The 16,570-nt window shown below is 37.6% G+C and overlaps 1 protein-coding gene across 3 annotated transcripts in view; it reads right to left on the bottom strand.

Annotated features, from left to right (window-relative positions):
- SOX5 (SRY-box transcription factor 5) overlaps window positions 1-16,570 on the bottom strand; it is a 999,188-nt gene that overhangs the window by 732,265 nt on the left and 250,353 nt on the right. The gene's annotated exons all lie outside the window — the stretch shown is intronic.

Below are 16,570 nucleotides of genomic sequence, written 5' to 3'. Positions count from 1 at the left end.
GGTAATACTTCTGTGTTCATTCTTACCACACCATTGATTATTCAGTTTTGATGACAAGATTTATGGCATTTGAGTAGTTTTATTACCATATGGTATCTGTCTGGAGCATGATGGGTAGGAAGGGATGTTACTTCACTCCAGTATTAGAACTTCTGCTAATAAACACAGAAATCCAAAAGTCGCCACACTGATGACTTCACATTATTGGGGCACTTGGGTGGCTCAGTTGATTAAGCCTCTGACTCGATTTCAGCTCAGGTCATGTTCTCAGTTTTCTGTATGTGGCTCTGCACTCAGTGTGGAGCCTGCTTGAGATTCTCCCTCTGTCTCTCTCTCTCTCTCACACACACAACTCCCCCTTTGCTCCTCCTCCTGCTCTCTCTCTCTCTCTCTCTTTTTCTCTCAAAAAAAAAAAAAAAAAAAAAAAAGCTCCACATTATTTCATTAGTTTGCTAATTATCCCATTGGAGAGTATTCCAAAATGAAAAAAGTTATTAAAAATTTGAACATCAGAAATTATACTGCTGCAGTAAAGCAAAGGTTGTCTATACATAGTCTGTCAATTAAAAAAAAATCCTTTTCATTAAAAATGTTACTAAAAAAGTACCCTAAACTCTACATTTGTTCAATGAAGTGAAATGTCACATCTGACCAAATAAAGAGACCACACAGAATTTACTTAAGAATGAAACAGAAATTTTGTCATATCCTGTATGTTGGCAACACAGAAATATACAGGTGATAATTTTACCCACAAGAGGGAGCCTGTATTTTTACATTTTTGTCATAGAATTTGAAAAACTTGAATTAAAATATAAAATTCTAAAAATGTTTATTGATACCATATCTTTATGTCAGGTCAATTTTTAAGAAAGTCAAACTTTGGTTGGCATAATTTTATTCAACCTTAACATACAGTACATCAGATAATTGGAAGTATAATTAGAATTTTTACAAATTTCTTACATATATATATATATATTTTTTTTTTTTTCATATATAAGAAGGAAAATGTAACTGCCAAAAGAAGCCTAAGAGAAAATTCCTTTTAGGTGGTAGTAACATTAGTTGGGATAAATTGCTAGAATTATTATAAGTGCTCTGGACATAGAAGTAAAATGTTATTTCAGTCATCCTTTTATCAGAAAAGAAGCCTGTGTAAACCAATAATTTTCTATGCATTTGTAGAACAGGAAACACCCTATTTAAAAAATTACTGTGATGGCCGTTCTCACTAATATTACTTAAAACTTGCTTAAGAAAGGATATAACTGGCGTAACACTTTGAACTCTCCTTTCTCAGAGCTGAGAATAAAAATGTTTTCTTTAAAAAAGGTAAGCTTTATTCCTTCATAGTCTATGATCTCCCTAAACAGTATCATAAATTACTATGACTTTCCAAATAAATATGCTCTAGGTTTTGTAAAAACAAAACACAATCATCAACTTAAAAACTACCTTATAAAAACAAACTAGAGCAACTCTTACCAACCCAGAGTGCTCTGCTCTATCACATTCAGAGACAGTGATAATCCAGCTGCAATTTGTTTTGTGATCCCTCATAGAGTGCAAGGAAGACAGAGGACAAACCGCTCCTCTCCCCCAGAGCCCTCAGCTACTCCACCATGTTAAATAATGGGGCAGGGAGTCAAAGAAGAAGGGGTTAATCACTGCTGTTGTGCTTCCTTCTGGAATTCCAACCTATCCATTAAATCAGGTTTTTTCTCCCACTAGGGACTGTGAATCTAATGGACCTAAAATCAATACCTTATAAATGACATAAAAAATATATTCATTTTATAGACTAATGTACCTTAGTGTCTGACTCCTATTTACACCCTCTACTTTAAAAAGGACCAACAGACCCATTTCTGCCAGTAAAAGTTTCCTCAGTCACTCTGGTGACGTGCAGCAGAATGCAATGTCATAGGAAAGTGCAGCAGGAGGGAAAGATTGGTGGTTGCAGACCTGCTCTTGTAGAAACTTTAAACCTGGTGGGCGTGCTTGTGTTAAGAAACACAACCAGAGGGGCGCCTGGGTGGCTCAGTGGATTGGGCCGCTGCCTTCGGCTCGGGTCATGATCTCGGGGTCCTGGGATCGGGCCCCGCGTCGGGCTCTCTGCTCCGCGGGGAGCCTGCTTCCTCCTCTCTCTCTGCCTGCCTGTCTGTCTACTTGTGATCTCTCTCTCTGTCAAATAAATGAATAAAATCTTAAAAAAAAAAAAAAAAAAGAAAGAAACACAACCAGGGAGGAGCTCGCGCAGGTTCCTCCCTACAGCTCACTGTGCTCTGAGGTGTGTGGGCAGGCCTCCTCTGTTCCGTTATCATGTTTCTAAACTTATGTAAAATTTTGAGTGCATTAAATATTACATAATATTGAAAAAAAAGTAACTTCCATTTAATAGTGAATTCTATAATGATTGAAAAAAACTGGATAAAAATCCTGAAAGGCAGAAATGTTCATAATAGACCACAGAGATATTAGCCAAGTAAACGTACTATGAGATTACACATTAAACCACTGTCATAGACCAGCTCGTAGGCATTTCCTCTATCAGAATCAGCAGAAAAACCACCATAAAAAGATACAGGACTATCAGCTGGGTGTTTTTTTATGTATTAAGAAAACACACACACACACACACACACACACACACACACCCATGAGAAGGTTTTATATTTATAGAATAGTCTTTAATGCAAAGGACCCACATAATTTTTTTTTTGCTTCAAATGCCCTTCTTATCAATTACAAAGTACCATGTTTAGCTTAACAACAAAAAAACCCCTCAATTTACAATCTGTTAGTAATTTTATATAGGGATAGCTTCTTCTACTTATAGTATTTTCAAAACATCAAATACAGAACAACCCTGAAAAACTCAAAATTATCTGCAGTACAAAGATAAAAGTATGGCCAAAAAAAAAAAAAAAAGGAACAAGAAAGCTAAAAACTAAAGGAAGATCTATTTTCCTGTAAACAACAACAATAAAAAACATCATTTGACTTACTCTTTGTTTCAATGGGGACAAATCAAAATAGAAAGTAATGAACAGGAAAAGCGAATGGAAAACAGATACTTTTTGAGATAATTCTAGCAACAGGTCAGCCTGAGATTCCCTGTTCAGCTTTACTGGCTTAAAATCCATATAGTTATAAAATTACAGATTGAAATTTTAAAAAGAAAAAAAAAAACTGTTGTTCTTTATTCCAATTGCCAACCAGAGCCATTTATCCCCTATTAGATAAAGTATAATAGACTCTACCGAAAGGGTCATTGGCCTTCCATTTAATGATATTGCCAGCCCCAATCTGCATTTTCCCGGCAGTGTCCCTCAACACAGAATAAATGGCTGATCTCTTCACAATAACAGCTGATTTCTATTTATTAAGCTAAAAAGGTCACCATTTTCTACGGCTGGGCCGCCCTGCACTATTGATAATTTTATGCATAAACAAATGGCAAATTTGTGCCACATAAATATGCATTAGCAATTACTTTTTCCTCGGGCAACGCTCACCGCATGCAAATGTGTACCTCGAAGGGCCTGGTAGCTTTTGTTTTAGCTCTTGAACAGTGAAACAAAAGAGCACAATAAACAATTTTAAAATTGCCAATCAATAAGCAATGCAAATGCAAAGGTAAATGGCAAGAAACTTGCTTAGAAACAACAAAACAAAAAGTGAGGTGGAGTGGGCTTGGTGGAAGGATTTTCTTTTTTATATTATTTCATTTCTTTCCCTTCCATAATGAAAAGGCTAAAGTACTCTTGACACAGAACAGCTAGAGAAGCTGGTGCTAAAGCAGATGCCAGATGGGGAAAGTGGAAAATATACACATGTTGAGTAAACACACACACACACATATACCCCAAAAGGGGGTATGGGAAAAACTGTGTTCCAATGTGATTTCAAATGCATCACCTATTCAAATTTCTGATTTTTCAATTTCAGAGATTCAGAGAATTTTAAAACTGGGAGGAGCTACAGAGACACATTGCCAAATCTTAATTCCACTGTACTGGGTTATGCTGTTTCCTAATACCATCTTCCTCAGACAAAGGGAATATATATGATCAATAAGTAGGATTTTTTAGGAATGTGAGAAAAAGTAATAAATGAGGAATACATAAATGAGAGAGAGAGAGAGCAAAATATCTACATGTCCTGTAGATGTTTAGGATTTAAAACAAAAACAAAAACAAACAACTATCCAATCTCAGAACAATTCAAGACTAGTATCAGGGCATCAGGATAGAGAGATAAGGGGCTAATAAAGTGAGTGGTTACAAGTGTAAGAAAGCCTAGGAAGAAAAAGAAGTATTACCTAATTTGAATATGAAAACAAGTGATAACTCAAAAAAAGTTGGTATTTTTTAATAAAAAGATGAACTTCAATAAGATTTTTTTTTTTTTAGTGCTATCTATCAGGCACTGTTCTAAGTGCTTTACACACTTAGATCCGCTAGGCTAGATCATCCCAGAAACTTCTGTAGGTTAGTACATTTCATAGCATGCAGTTATCAAACAGAAAAGTTAGCAAATCTGACCGGTTACTCAACGCAGTGCTAGATCTGGGCTTTGGACCCAGTCTGAGACCAGCACCTGCAACTTCACTACTGTTTAAGACTGCCTTCTGTTCCTTAAAACCCATCCATTAGGACCTGATGGAAAATCGCTTTCCCAATGTACAGGGGACCCTGCTTTGTATAAATAAGTCAAATTGTATTTTAAAGATCTAAAATCAGGACTTATGTAAGTTTCCTTAACCTAGTTGTTAAAATACCTTAGCTTCTATAAAATGCGCAATTTGTATATTAGTATGAAGTCACATTAATACATGTACACTGAGAACATGCCATTGTCTTAATCATTTGGGGACAGAAGCACACTTCCTGATCCCCCTCTTGATCTTCCTATAATTAAAGGTTTTAGTATTATACAGTGGATTAACTCATATTAATAAGAAAGTAGTAAAGGTAAATACATATTCTTGGCCTAAATGCAAATAGGAAACATGAACATCTAAAGTTAGCATGTAGCTTTGTTCTGCTCCAAGCCAAGCTATTCTTCAAGGGGACCTCTTAGAATCCTCACATGGATACTAAAAGTCAAAATTCTTTAGAGAAGACCATGAAACTTCTCCTGGCAATACTGCCCCCCTGATTATATCAGAGTTGGAAGATCCAGGCCTGTTGCTAGCACATTGAGTGCCTTTGTGTAAATAAGAGACAGATGCCCCCTTAGGTGGGCCATTCAGAAAATACATTACCTACACAACCATACAGCAGGCCCCGAAAGAAACTTTATAGTTTTCTTCATTAGAAAAGTGTTATTTCTAGTATTAAAACCCAGCTTGTTTAGAAATTTTTTGAGAACCAAGTACCCACTTATTAACACAAAATCAGTACAGATAGATCCTAATATGATGGTAATTATCTTATATGTTAATTCTAGTAACTACATAACTAGTTTACTCCCATTTTGCTTTGTTTAGTTTTAATTTTCAGTCTTCATGGCTGAACATATAAAAACTTGAGTATGATTTTTCTTATATCCAATACATGCAAAAAATGTGTGCCAAAGACCCTTACTATATAATAGGTCAAAGTTTCAATCATCGTCATTTTCCTTTACCCCTGTATGCAAGGGGAAGATTTCAACTGGTATATTATATGGACATCACAGTATCCAAAGTCTCAGTATGGCAGAGGTTGGGTCTAATAATCAAACTATGTGTCCCGATCCCACTTTCAGAGTGACAAAAAAAATAGGCTTAGATAGAGGATATATTTGAGGGGTTCAGAAAACCAAATGAGCAGCAGGCAGTTCTAGCTAGAACTGTGTGGATAGCAGCAGGAAAGTCATTGCCTCATCTGTCCTGGGTGAGGGTCTACCAGTCTCTTTGCTTTAGATCCTTTCTTTGTCTGTCTCCTGCCCTGTTGACCTGGGCGTCGGCTAACCTCAGTGGGACAAGTTTCTCGGACTCCCCTGCCAGTTGGCTTCCAGGTGAGTTCAGCTACTGGAAAGAGACTGGAACCTGATATTGGGGGTGGGGTGGAACACCATGGTGCACATGTACATGGGTGCATGTGTGCATGAGTGTATGCGTGTAGCTGAGCACCTTGGGCTCACTCTCTCCTTTATTTACTTTTCAAAAAACATGTTATTATAGACACCTTACGTATTCAAAATAGAGACATGAGGAAAACAAACCGCCATCACCCATCTTCAAGTTTCAACATCTATCAACTTTCTGCTGTTTGAAGTTCTTCCCCTCTTCTTCTGTTTTACCAGTGTCTTGGGCAGAAGCGCCATCTCCACCTGGCCCCACGTCCTGCCAGACCGGTCCCCATGCTTTCAGCCTCCCTCCAGCAACCTGGGGAACCCTGCCTCCTGTTTTTGTCTCCAGCATAAAGGTGGTAGTAACTTCTTACTGAACTCCAGGTTGCTTTTACAATTTATCGTGGTAAGTGTATAAGAATTTTTCAACATTACATGCCCCTTTTTAGAATAATCACAGTGGTTCCTGTCTTCTTGCTTAGACCCAGACCATAGAGAGTGCTAACTTTATTTTGCTTTTTATCACCTACTGGCAGAACCATTATTTATCCTTTATTCATAGTGCCCTTGAAGCAGGTCAAGGCCACCTAAAGTATAGGACCTTGTCAATAGCATGCTGGTGTAATATTCACCATGCCTGAAGTGTATGGTCCTATATGTAATATCCATAATGTATTCATGTACCACACAAGCTACTCGTATTCCATATCGTCTGTCAATTAATATTGATACCTGTTCTTTAGTTGACTTGTCTGAATCTATGGACCAATGAAAACAACAGAGATCTACTATTGGTCCTGGAAATTCTACCCACTGCCTAACATCATGGGAATCTGGCTAGGCTATTGTAAGGATGTAGCTCAATCTGTCATGAAAATACCTTTTTCCAATGGTAGATGGTGGAGACTAGTTAACCAAGTTTATGTCTCAGACAAGATATGTTTAACATACAGATATTTGTTTATTCATAACAAAACATGACCTTTTGATGTTAGGAATGAAGACAAATGTGTGTGTGCATGCACACACGCACACACACACACACACACACACCCATAAAAATGACTGATGTTAGATGCTCTTACAAAATTACACTTTGAAAAATTATGGGACTATGAATCAAACATATAGATTAAATTTCTCTGAAACAGACATGTGCTTAATAATTAATGGGAAAGGATACAAATAATATTTATGATTTTAACTTACCCCAAACACTTGAATAATTATGCAGTAATCATATAACTTGATGAAGATATACTTATCAAATGTGAACTCTAATCTGTGAGGAAATTTTAAAATATATAAAGAGATCTTAAAATTGAAATGATGGACTTTAATCAAGCTGCACTTCAACCTACTTCAATATAAAGTCTTGTTTGAAAACTATCCAGACCAAAGAGAGCGTACAATACTTTGTAATTTTTAGTGGCAGCAACCTGGATGCAAGCAAAGAACAAGAGGCGGCAGTGGGAAAAAGAGAAAACACAGTTAGTAAGTGCAGAGTGCCCAAATCAAAACTGGGTAAAACCAATGACCAAGGATAAGATGATGATTTCAAATATTGGTTCAGACCTGACTTCTGTCCTAGAGGTAGGGGACTGTATAAGTACTCCACACCCAGAAAAAGTCAACCAGAAATACAATGGCTATGACAAGGGTGCTAAGTTGGATGCACTTAGGAGATGAGACATTCAGGCTGAAAGATCAAATTTAGGAGTAGGAAAGGGGGTTGATCCTGAATTACAAAAACGGATTTGAAGGGTTACCATTTACAAGATATACTGTCTCATAGTCCACACAGAAGAACAAGGTGTTGTTTTTGAGTTTTAGTTTCTCAGCAGGGTAATGGAGAAGTAGACTTCAGTGCCTTGTGAAAAATAACTTTTTAAAAAAGAATGGTCTAACAGTGGAATTAGTTGGAGCAAAGCCAAATAAATGATTTAGGATTGAAGCTGGGGCTTTGAAGTCAGACAGAATGGGTCACTTTCTGGCTTTGCCACTTACTACCCAAGTGATCTTGGACACAGCTGCATAGTTTGTGTGGCCTTCAGTTTTCTCATCTGCAAAATCTTCCAAATATATTCTATACCGAGGAAAGGTAGAAGATCAAGCAGAGACTGCAGGGCCATCTGTCAGAGGTCCAAAAACAGGATTTCTGAACTAAGTAGTATATTGGATCATGTAGCTTGTAAGATCCATTTTAATCTGAGACTAAATTACTCTATTTCTCAAAGATCAGGCATATATTTTTATTCAATTCCAGGCAAGGAAGGCCAGCACTAAATATTTAATAGGGGAAAAAGTTTGTGGCAATTCTACATTATTTAAAAGGTTTAGCGTCAGGTAAAGGATATTCATTTTTGACCAAAAAAGATAAAGCTGTTACATAAAATATAAAGCTACTACAAAAAAACTCACAACAGATTTTTTAGTTACTAAAAGGCACAAAACATAAGTCAGATACAAGGTAACAAATCAGCAATATCTCTTTTTTAACAAATTTACATCATTCACTCTATTTTCTCCTTTTTTAAAGTCTCTAGTTACTTAATTTATAGATACTCCTTGGTTACTGAGGAAACATAAACAAAGTACTTATGTTTTTTGAACACTGAGTGCTGCTTCCTGGCTGCTGTCAGCCAAGTCTTTCCACTACTCCTTCAACCGCGCCTTCTGTCCCAGCCCCTCAGCACATGGCAACCAAGAACACAGAAAAGTGAGCTCAGCAGGACTAAAGGGCATCTTCAAAAAAAGTGATTCTCAAATCCTTTTTTGCAATGCCCTGCGGTTCCTCTGGTTATTTCAAGGAATGTTTGAAAATTTTCGAGAAATTCTTAAAACAAATCATTTGTATTTTTCTTACCCTAATAATTAGAGAGATCTTTACCCTTTAGAAGGCATTTTCACTTACACTATCTGATTTGATTCTCACAGCAGCTCTCCAAGGTAGGTTTGACAGGGGATGCTCTCTCTTACAGATGAAAAACAAACTCAAATTATGACTTGACCTCAAATCACAAAAGGACAAAGCAGCAGAAAAAGGCAAGAACCCAAGTCCAGTCTTCTTTCCTGTCCACCATGCTCTGGAACAGATCACATGCAGTACTTTAGGAACTGGCAGAGAGGTCGTGTGGAAATCCCTCAAACTATGGATGCCTAAATTTATTTCTGAAGCTGTGAATGTTCATCAGGCTTATGTGATACTCTCTACTTACCTTCTCTTTAATTGATTGAACATTCTCACTTTTAAAAATGGGACTAGCACAGTGGTTCTCCACGGAGGGTGATTCTGCCCCCTAACCCTAGGGAACATTCTGCACTGCACTGCCATTTTTAATTGTGACCCTAGCGGGGGGTGGAGGGTGGGGGGGTAGGGTGGCTACTACTGGCATCTAAAGGGTAGATAGAGGCCAGGGATGCTTCTAAACATCCTACAGTGCACACACTATCTCCCTAACAATGAAGAATTATCCAGCCCCAAATGTAAATAATGTTGAAGTTGAGAAACCCTGGATTAGCAGTATTTTTATTGAAGCCATCTGTTTTTGTCTCTTACTTTTGTTACATAATCATAATAATGCTTTCAGAACGTAACATTTGCTGAGTACTAATGACAGGTTTGGCACAAGGCTATAAGCTCTTGGGTAGTCACTAATTCCACAAAATGCCCTGTGCCTTAATCTTTGCTGTTTGACAATACATTGAACAGTGGTTCAAGTGACAGAGGTCACCATTACTGAGATAAATGGATCATAAAATAATTTGTCATGGTATTTATAACACTTTGCTTATAAGAATGTTGAAAATAAAGTGATGCAAATGGGGAAAGTCAGAAGCATACATTTTGACATGATGAAACGAAAATGGAAATTTATTTGAGTTAAGGGAATAATCTTCGACTTTCCTGTTATGTATAGCATACACCAAAAACTCACCAACAATGCATTTCCAATCTTAAAAATGAATCTGGTTATCTTTGTATGTGGTGAATTATTTTAATAAGCATTATAATAATTAGTAACATCCTCATTAGAGAAAAAGCTATCAATTTTTTGTTCTTACCCTGTTCACATTCTTCACTAAAGCCAGAGTTCTCAATTCTATTTCCTATTGGATAGGGTTCAGGGTACCATCTCTGGACTGAGTTTTGTCCCTTTTTTTTTTTTTTGGTAAGCTCTATGCCCAACATGGGGCTTGAACTCATGACCCAGAGATTAAGAGTTGCATGCTCTACTGACTGAGCCAGCCATGTGCCCCAAGTTCCATTCTTAATTAGAGTCAAATAAAAGACTGGATTCTGTGGTAGCAAATTCCTTCCATCACAAAAATGCCACATGCTATCTCCTATGTGGTATCTTGCTTCCTTACTCTTTACCTTTTGGTGTTCCCAAATATGTTATCACTCTGAATAATGAATTAGGAATTTAGAGACTTAAACACTTTTTAGTTCATATACCCCTTTAAGGAATCTGATAAAAGTTGCAAATCCACTCTGTAGAAATACAAATTTCCATGTTTGAGAGACCATTCTCTATAGGTCTCTGTCTCTTGTGTTCTTTTATGAATGAAGGCACCAAGTGCCTTGCTTTGGGGCTACTTTTCAAGGATATTTGTACAGAGAAAGTCAAAGGTAGTGTCTCCCTCCAGAACTAGCATAGGTATGTTTACTGTCCAGTGTAATAAGGATAATGTCTCATTTAGTGGCAAAGGTTAGGCATGCTTGCCACCTGATATAAAAGAGTCAGGTTCCTTAAGCTCAGGTTATCCCCCACCCCCAAGTGTAGGTATCCCCAGGCTGTCTTTGAATCACCATATGGGAATTAAGTCTTAAAGAACTGGTACAAATGCTAATTTTCTGGCTACCAGAATTGCTGTGAGTGATAAACTGTACTTTGTCACTAATCCAAGATCTTCTGTCTTCTATCAGCATCCATGAAACTGTGGCAGGTAAACTGATGTACTCGCTTGCAAATAGGGTAAAAATCTCAAGCCCTTCACACTTCTTAATGCACACAAATAATAAGCATTTTTAACAGATGGCCATTCTGTCCCCATATCCAAAATCAGAAGGCTAAAAGTATCATTTTATTTCTTAGTCAGTAAACAGAATGGAATGATCATAGATTCTAATATGTGAAAGAACCTTAAAAACCATACAACATGTGTATTTTGTCTTAGCAATAATAGTAGTAATAGCATTAACTGAGTGCTTTCTACATGCCAGGCACTTTGTTACGGGCTTAAAAAATAACACTTCAGTTTATTCTTTTTTTTTAAATATTTTATTTATTTATTTGACAGAGAGAGCACAAGTAGGCAGAGAGGCAGGCAGAGAGAGAGAGAGAGGGAAGCAGGCTCCCTGCTGAGCAGAGAGCCTGATGTGGGGCTTGATCCCAGGACCCTGAGATCATGACCTGAGCCGAAGGCAGAAGTTTAACCCACTGAGCCAACCAGGCGCCCCACTTCAGTTTATTCTGATAATAACACTGATGAGGCAGCCATTATTATCTTCATTCCACAGAAGGAAACAAAGCTCTAGGTAAATTAAGTAATTTGATCAAATGTACATAATCAGTCAATGTTGGAACCAAGATCTAGGATATGAGCTTGCCTTGTGTTCTTAGTCACCTTTCTCTTCTGTGTCCCGCTCTGAGCTACATGGTGGTGGCAAAAAGACATGACCCTTGTCCTTAGAGGCACAGGCCTTAAAGATAGAGAAATTAATAACCAGACATCTATAATAGAATGCCTTAAGGGCTTTGAGGGAGTATGCACAATGAAGGCACCCAGCTCCCCTAGAAGTAAGCAATAGTTTCCCAAACAAAAGAAAAACTGAAATAAATCCTGAAGGAAGGTTAAGAGTAGGCCAGGTGAAGAATTAGGAGTAATCCGTTTCTTGTTTTATCTGTGAGGAAACAGAAGCCCAGATGCAAGGCCAAAGTCATATAGATGCTTTGAAAAACAGGATTGCAGTCTGATGGCTTATGAAAGTTCATTATCTTTTGCTGTCCTCAAAGATTATTTCTCACTTTTTAATCAGGAAGTAAGCAATGCTCAGGATTATCTACTTTTTATGCTGTTGTTATTCCTCTTTTATTATTTTTTTAAATATGAAGTCATTCGGCATTGGGCATTTAAGGAAATAATATATGAACATAGTGTAATAAGAATATCTCCTTGCTAAAATGGGCATAAAACATCACAAAGTGTTCAAAGGGTTAATAAATCACTTGGAAATTTAAATGTCATTTTCTATTAGATTTTATTGAAGGACTTATCATGATTATAGACAAAGTTCCAACAAGGTCAACATCAATGTTCCAAAGACATGAGCAGGTAAGCTAAAGAGAGATCAAATAAATTGTTTAAATGTTACAGCATAGGTAGTTCTCACGAATGTCTCTGCAACCAGTCTAACTTCCATTAACATTGTTAGAAACTCTCTGATATGAAGAAAATTACTATAACTTCAGATATTACTCTAAGGGGCTATTGCTGTAGAATAGAAATGAAGAGATGTAGATAATCTGCTAATGTTCATCTTATTCACATAAAGTGTGCGTATAGGAACAGAAAACAGAAGCAAGAAATTCAAGAAAATCATGCTCAATCAAAGATTCGAGTCCAGTTGTAGCATCTTCTAAGTTACAGGTATAGTACATTCATATAGATTTTGATAGAGATTCAGCATGGTTTGGTAGACATTCTGAATCAGGAAGTAAGGTAAAAAGGACTATATTTATCCAAAGAACAAAATATTACCATAATATTCCTGGCTGGGCAGATGCTGACTAGTTAGGACCGTAACACCACCACCAGCAGCATCACCACCAGCAGCAGCACGTGTAGGCTCCCTATAGGAAAAGTACTGCTCTGATCAACGGTTCCTGGGGGAAAATGGAGATGGCTATGCAGTGATTATGCCCTGTAGCTGCCTAGTGGAGATGGGAGGAACAAGAACACACAGCTAGATAAAAGAACAACTGTTCATCCGGCAAACATTTGGAGTGCCATTTCTAAGCAAGATACCATGACAGGCTAACAGCTAAAGAAATCCAAGTAGCAGGGCCACATGAAGCTTGGAACTAAGGAGAAGAGGTGCTAAGAGCTTCTTGCATTTCCAATACAGTCATTTCCAGTCCTTACTCGAGCCAGAGGTGATCAATAGGGACAGCTCACCGAGATCAAGGACAGTCCAGGATCAGAATCACTGACATCAGTATATCAGTATTATTCAATCTCATCAAACTGAGGGATTGTTTTAGGGGTGACTGAAAAAACTGGATCTTGTTCAACAGCATTTGGCTAAAAAGGAAACTTGTGCTTGTGGTTTCATTACTTATAAACCATCTGAAGGTACACAAATTAAATTTTGACTGGGATTAAAAAAAAAAGTACACAGCATCACACTTAGGATACTCTATTAATTCAAACAAATTAATTCAAAGTCATGTGACAAATGCTTTTCAATATTTAAAAAAGATCTGAAAATATGGTTTATTCTTCATAGTTTTAAACTTGTAGGAGGACCTTTAGAAACATGGCATTTATCTGACTGTTGCAAAATGTGTTCTCATTAGGGGAGGATACAAGTTTTGTAAGGCCTGGACCCTATATGATTAAGAGTGCCCTCTTCACATCAGCCACAATTTCATAGAGAGAATTTTATGGATAGAGTAGAATTATACACAGAGAGAACTTTTTAGGGAGACTTAGAGATTCAAGAGAAAGATATTTTAATCTTTCCAGCGGTATAGTTGATAGAATTTAGTTGTCATCCTTGTTGTTAGAGACAATCGAGAAAAAAAAAAAATCCTTTCATCTTGCCAATGTATTTTTGATAAAGTAATGTAAAATTTTCAGGCCATATCAAATTTTGGGAAACTTTTCTCAAGTTTCTTATGAGGTAGAGGATTTGGAAGAATTTTTCCAGAGGCTAGCATCTGGTTCTCTCCATTCAGACCCAGTTCTTCTTCCACTGGCTACATGATTTCAGTGTCTAGCGACACAGGAGAAACTTGCTGTTACGCTGTCCAGCAGGGTCGTTCCCAGGAGCCATGGTCATCCTGCACAGCTACTAATCACATAACTGTAGATGGAAATTGAGTGTGGATGGTACCCATGAATCCTACTCAACTTAAACTCAGTGTATCTCCAAATTAATTTCCCTTTGTATGATCCCTCAAACGCCCATGCCACTCTACCACCATAGGTAAAGGTGAAAAGGGATAGAGGGAAAGCAACAATATACGCCAATAGGGATACTAGTCACCTTTGCAGAATTAATGAAAACCTATGCCCATGCGATTATTAGGACACAACCAGAAGCACAGAATGAACTTACACTACACTTGCTTCAAGGTAGAGCTGCCTCTGGTCTGCATCAAAGCATTTTCATTTTTGTGACCTCAAACTTTAGGTGGCTACACTGGCCATCGGTTAAAGCAGTTAACATGAACTAAACCTCAGGTGGTTAAACTGGCCATCAGTTAAAGCAGTTAACATGAACCACTAGGTTCTGTAAATCTGTTCTAACATCTAAACTTACACAGCCATGGCTATACTACAAAATGAATCTTCAGCATCCGGTGCGAATGCCCCTGGACACACCATCAGAGAAGGGAGACAGGTATGAGTATCTCAAGGACAGCAAAGTGGCACAAATACTAAAACAATGATGACCCAAAGAAAAGGAGAAAGGACAAGAAGCTTCACAGATTGTGTAGTTTAGAGTCATACATTAATATTCCAGAAGGCAGGCATTTGTATACCAAAATTGGCACAAGCAGGACTGCACTCATTCTCTACTTTCTTTCTACTTTCATTCTAATTTTTTTAAGCCAAGGAGAGTCATACCACCACCCTGCTGACACAGCGTATCGATCCCAGTTCCTGAAAATTGAATTATACTTTTCTACTTCACTATTAGAACCGGGTTGTGTCTGTAAGTTCTTTAACATTTCTCTTCCCCAAATGGCATAAATTATCACATCTAGCTTATCTCTTGTGATTGTCTTCTAAGTGTCTAGTGAAATAAATCACCATGACAGAACAATAAATAGGAACAGATTAGAAATCGCTACAATAAATGGTAAAGTGCCATTTTTAACATTATTCTGACAACCTCAAGCCCTCCAAAAAATAAGATATAGAAGTCGCTCCTGTAAAAGCATCAGAAATAGATGCATTTGAAACCACAGATTCAAACTGCTAAACAGAATTCTGATGTAGGGACCCCACAGAATTTGATCAAATGTATCCATCTGTTCATCTTCATGTAAATAATGCTCACACAACCAGTGCTGGGACCTCTTCTAGGACAGTCCCCGAGACTTTCATTACATCTGTCACTTCCCCTGTTTACAGCTGCCTCATCAGTAACTCATGGGGTTTTCTTCCTAAGCATTCAAACAGCATCCTGAGGAAACAGCATCAGGAAAAAGTTATTTCCATATTTCTCCTCTCTCTACCTGATTTCTGCCTCAGTAACTAATACTAATATCCAATGTAATATACTCTTCATGGACGCATAGAAACAGTTCAAGAAAGCCCTTTGGTTTTTCATTTCCGCTTCTTGAGCCCTGAGGGGACTATTTCATAAGCAAATGTGACCGCCTCCAAGCAAGTACACTCTGAGAAAGAGTTCCTCTCACACTTTCTACCTCTCACTTGTGGCACAAGAAATGGAGTTATAAAATGCACAGTATCCAACCATTTTAACAGTCTGCACCGTCGACATCTCGAAACAAATCTCTAAGTGGGAAACAGCAGTACCCTTTAACCCTCATCTGTGGATGGATTAGCCCGTTTCAGTGGCTGTAGGTTATTGAAGGCAACCATGTCTCCCTGAAAATAAAGTGAGCTTCCTGCACACAGACCTAGCAGAGGGATGAAGCAGGTGACAGTCAAATCAGGGAAACCTAATATACAGAAACAAGGATCATCGTTGTTGGTCTCGCAACTGACCTATCATTGCATTTTCTGTGTTCTTTCCTCCTCAAGAAATCAATATCACGTCTTACATCTTCGAAAGGTATAATAGGGAATTCCACTGACACAGCAGAATATGGGAAAGAGCCAAGCGTTCCCAAGTTTTCAGGATTTTACATTTTAGTAATGATAAATCTCCTCCAAAGTTTTAGCACAGATATATTTCATCATAGATATGTCTATATGCATGAACTTATAAGTAGAAGAAATTATGTATACATGCACATAACACACATATGACACACTCACATTTCTATTTATTTTCTTTTACTAGCAAAAAAATTTTTTTCCTTACTAATCATTCTTTTTATTGCTGGACGACCCCAGATCTTAGTACCCTCCTCAACAACTAATAAACGCATTTCCTCCAATTCTCCAGTTTGTGCTCTAGTTTGAGCACATTTATCTACTCAGAGTTTCTGCTGCAACATAGAGAATTAAATGGAAGAATGATTCATCTCTTAGCTATTTCAGACACCTGCAAATACATTAACCCTGAAATGTAAAACTAAGT

This window comes from Meles meles, chromosome 7 (assembly GCF_922984935.1).
Source record: "Meles meles chromosome 7, mMelMel3.1 paternal haplotype, whole genome shotgun sequence".
NCBI classification, from domain to species: Eukaryota; Metazoa; Chordata; class Mammalia; order Carnivora; family Mustelidae; genus Meles; species Meles meles.
Note: the sequence above shows the minus strand (reverse complement) of the source record. Positions and strands in the feature narration are given on the sequence as shown.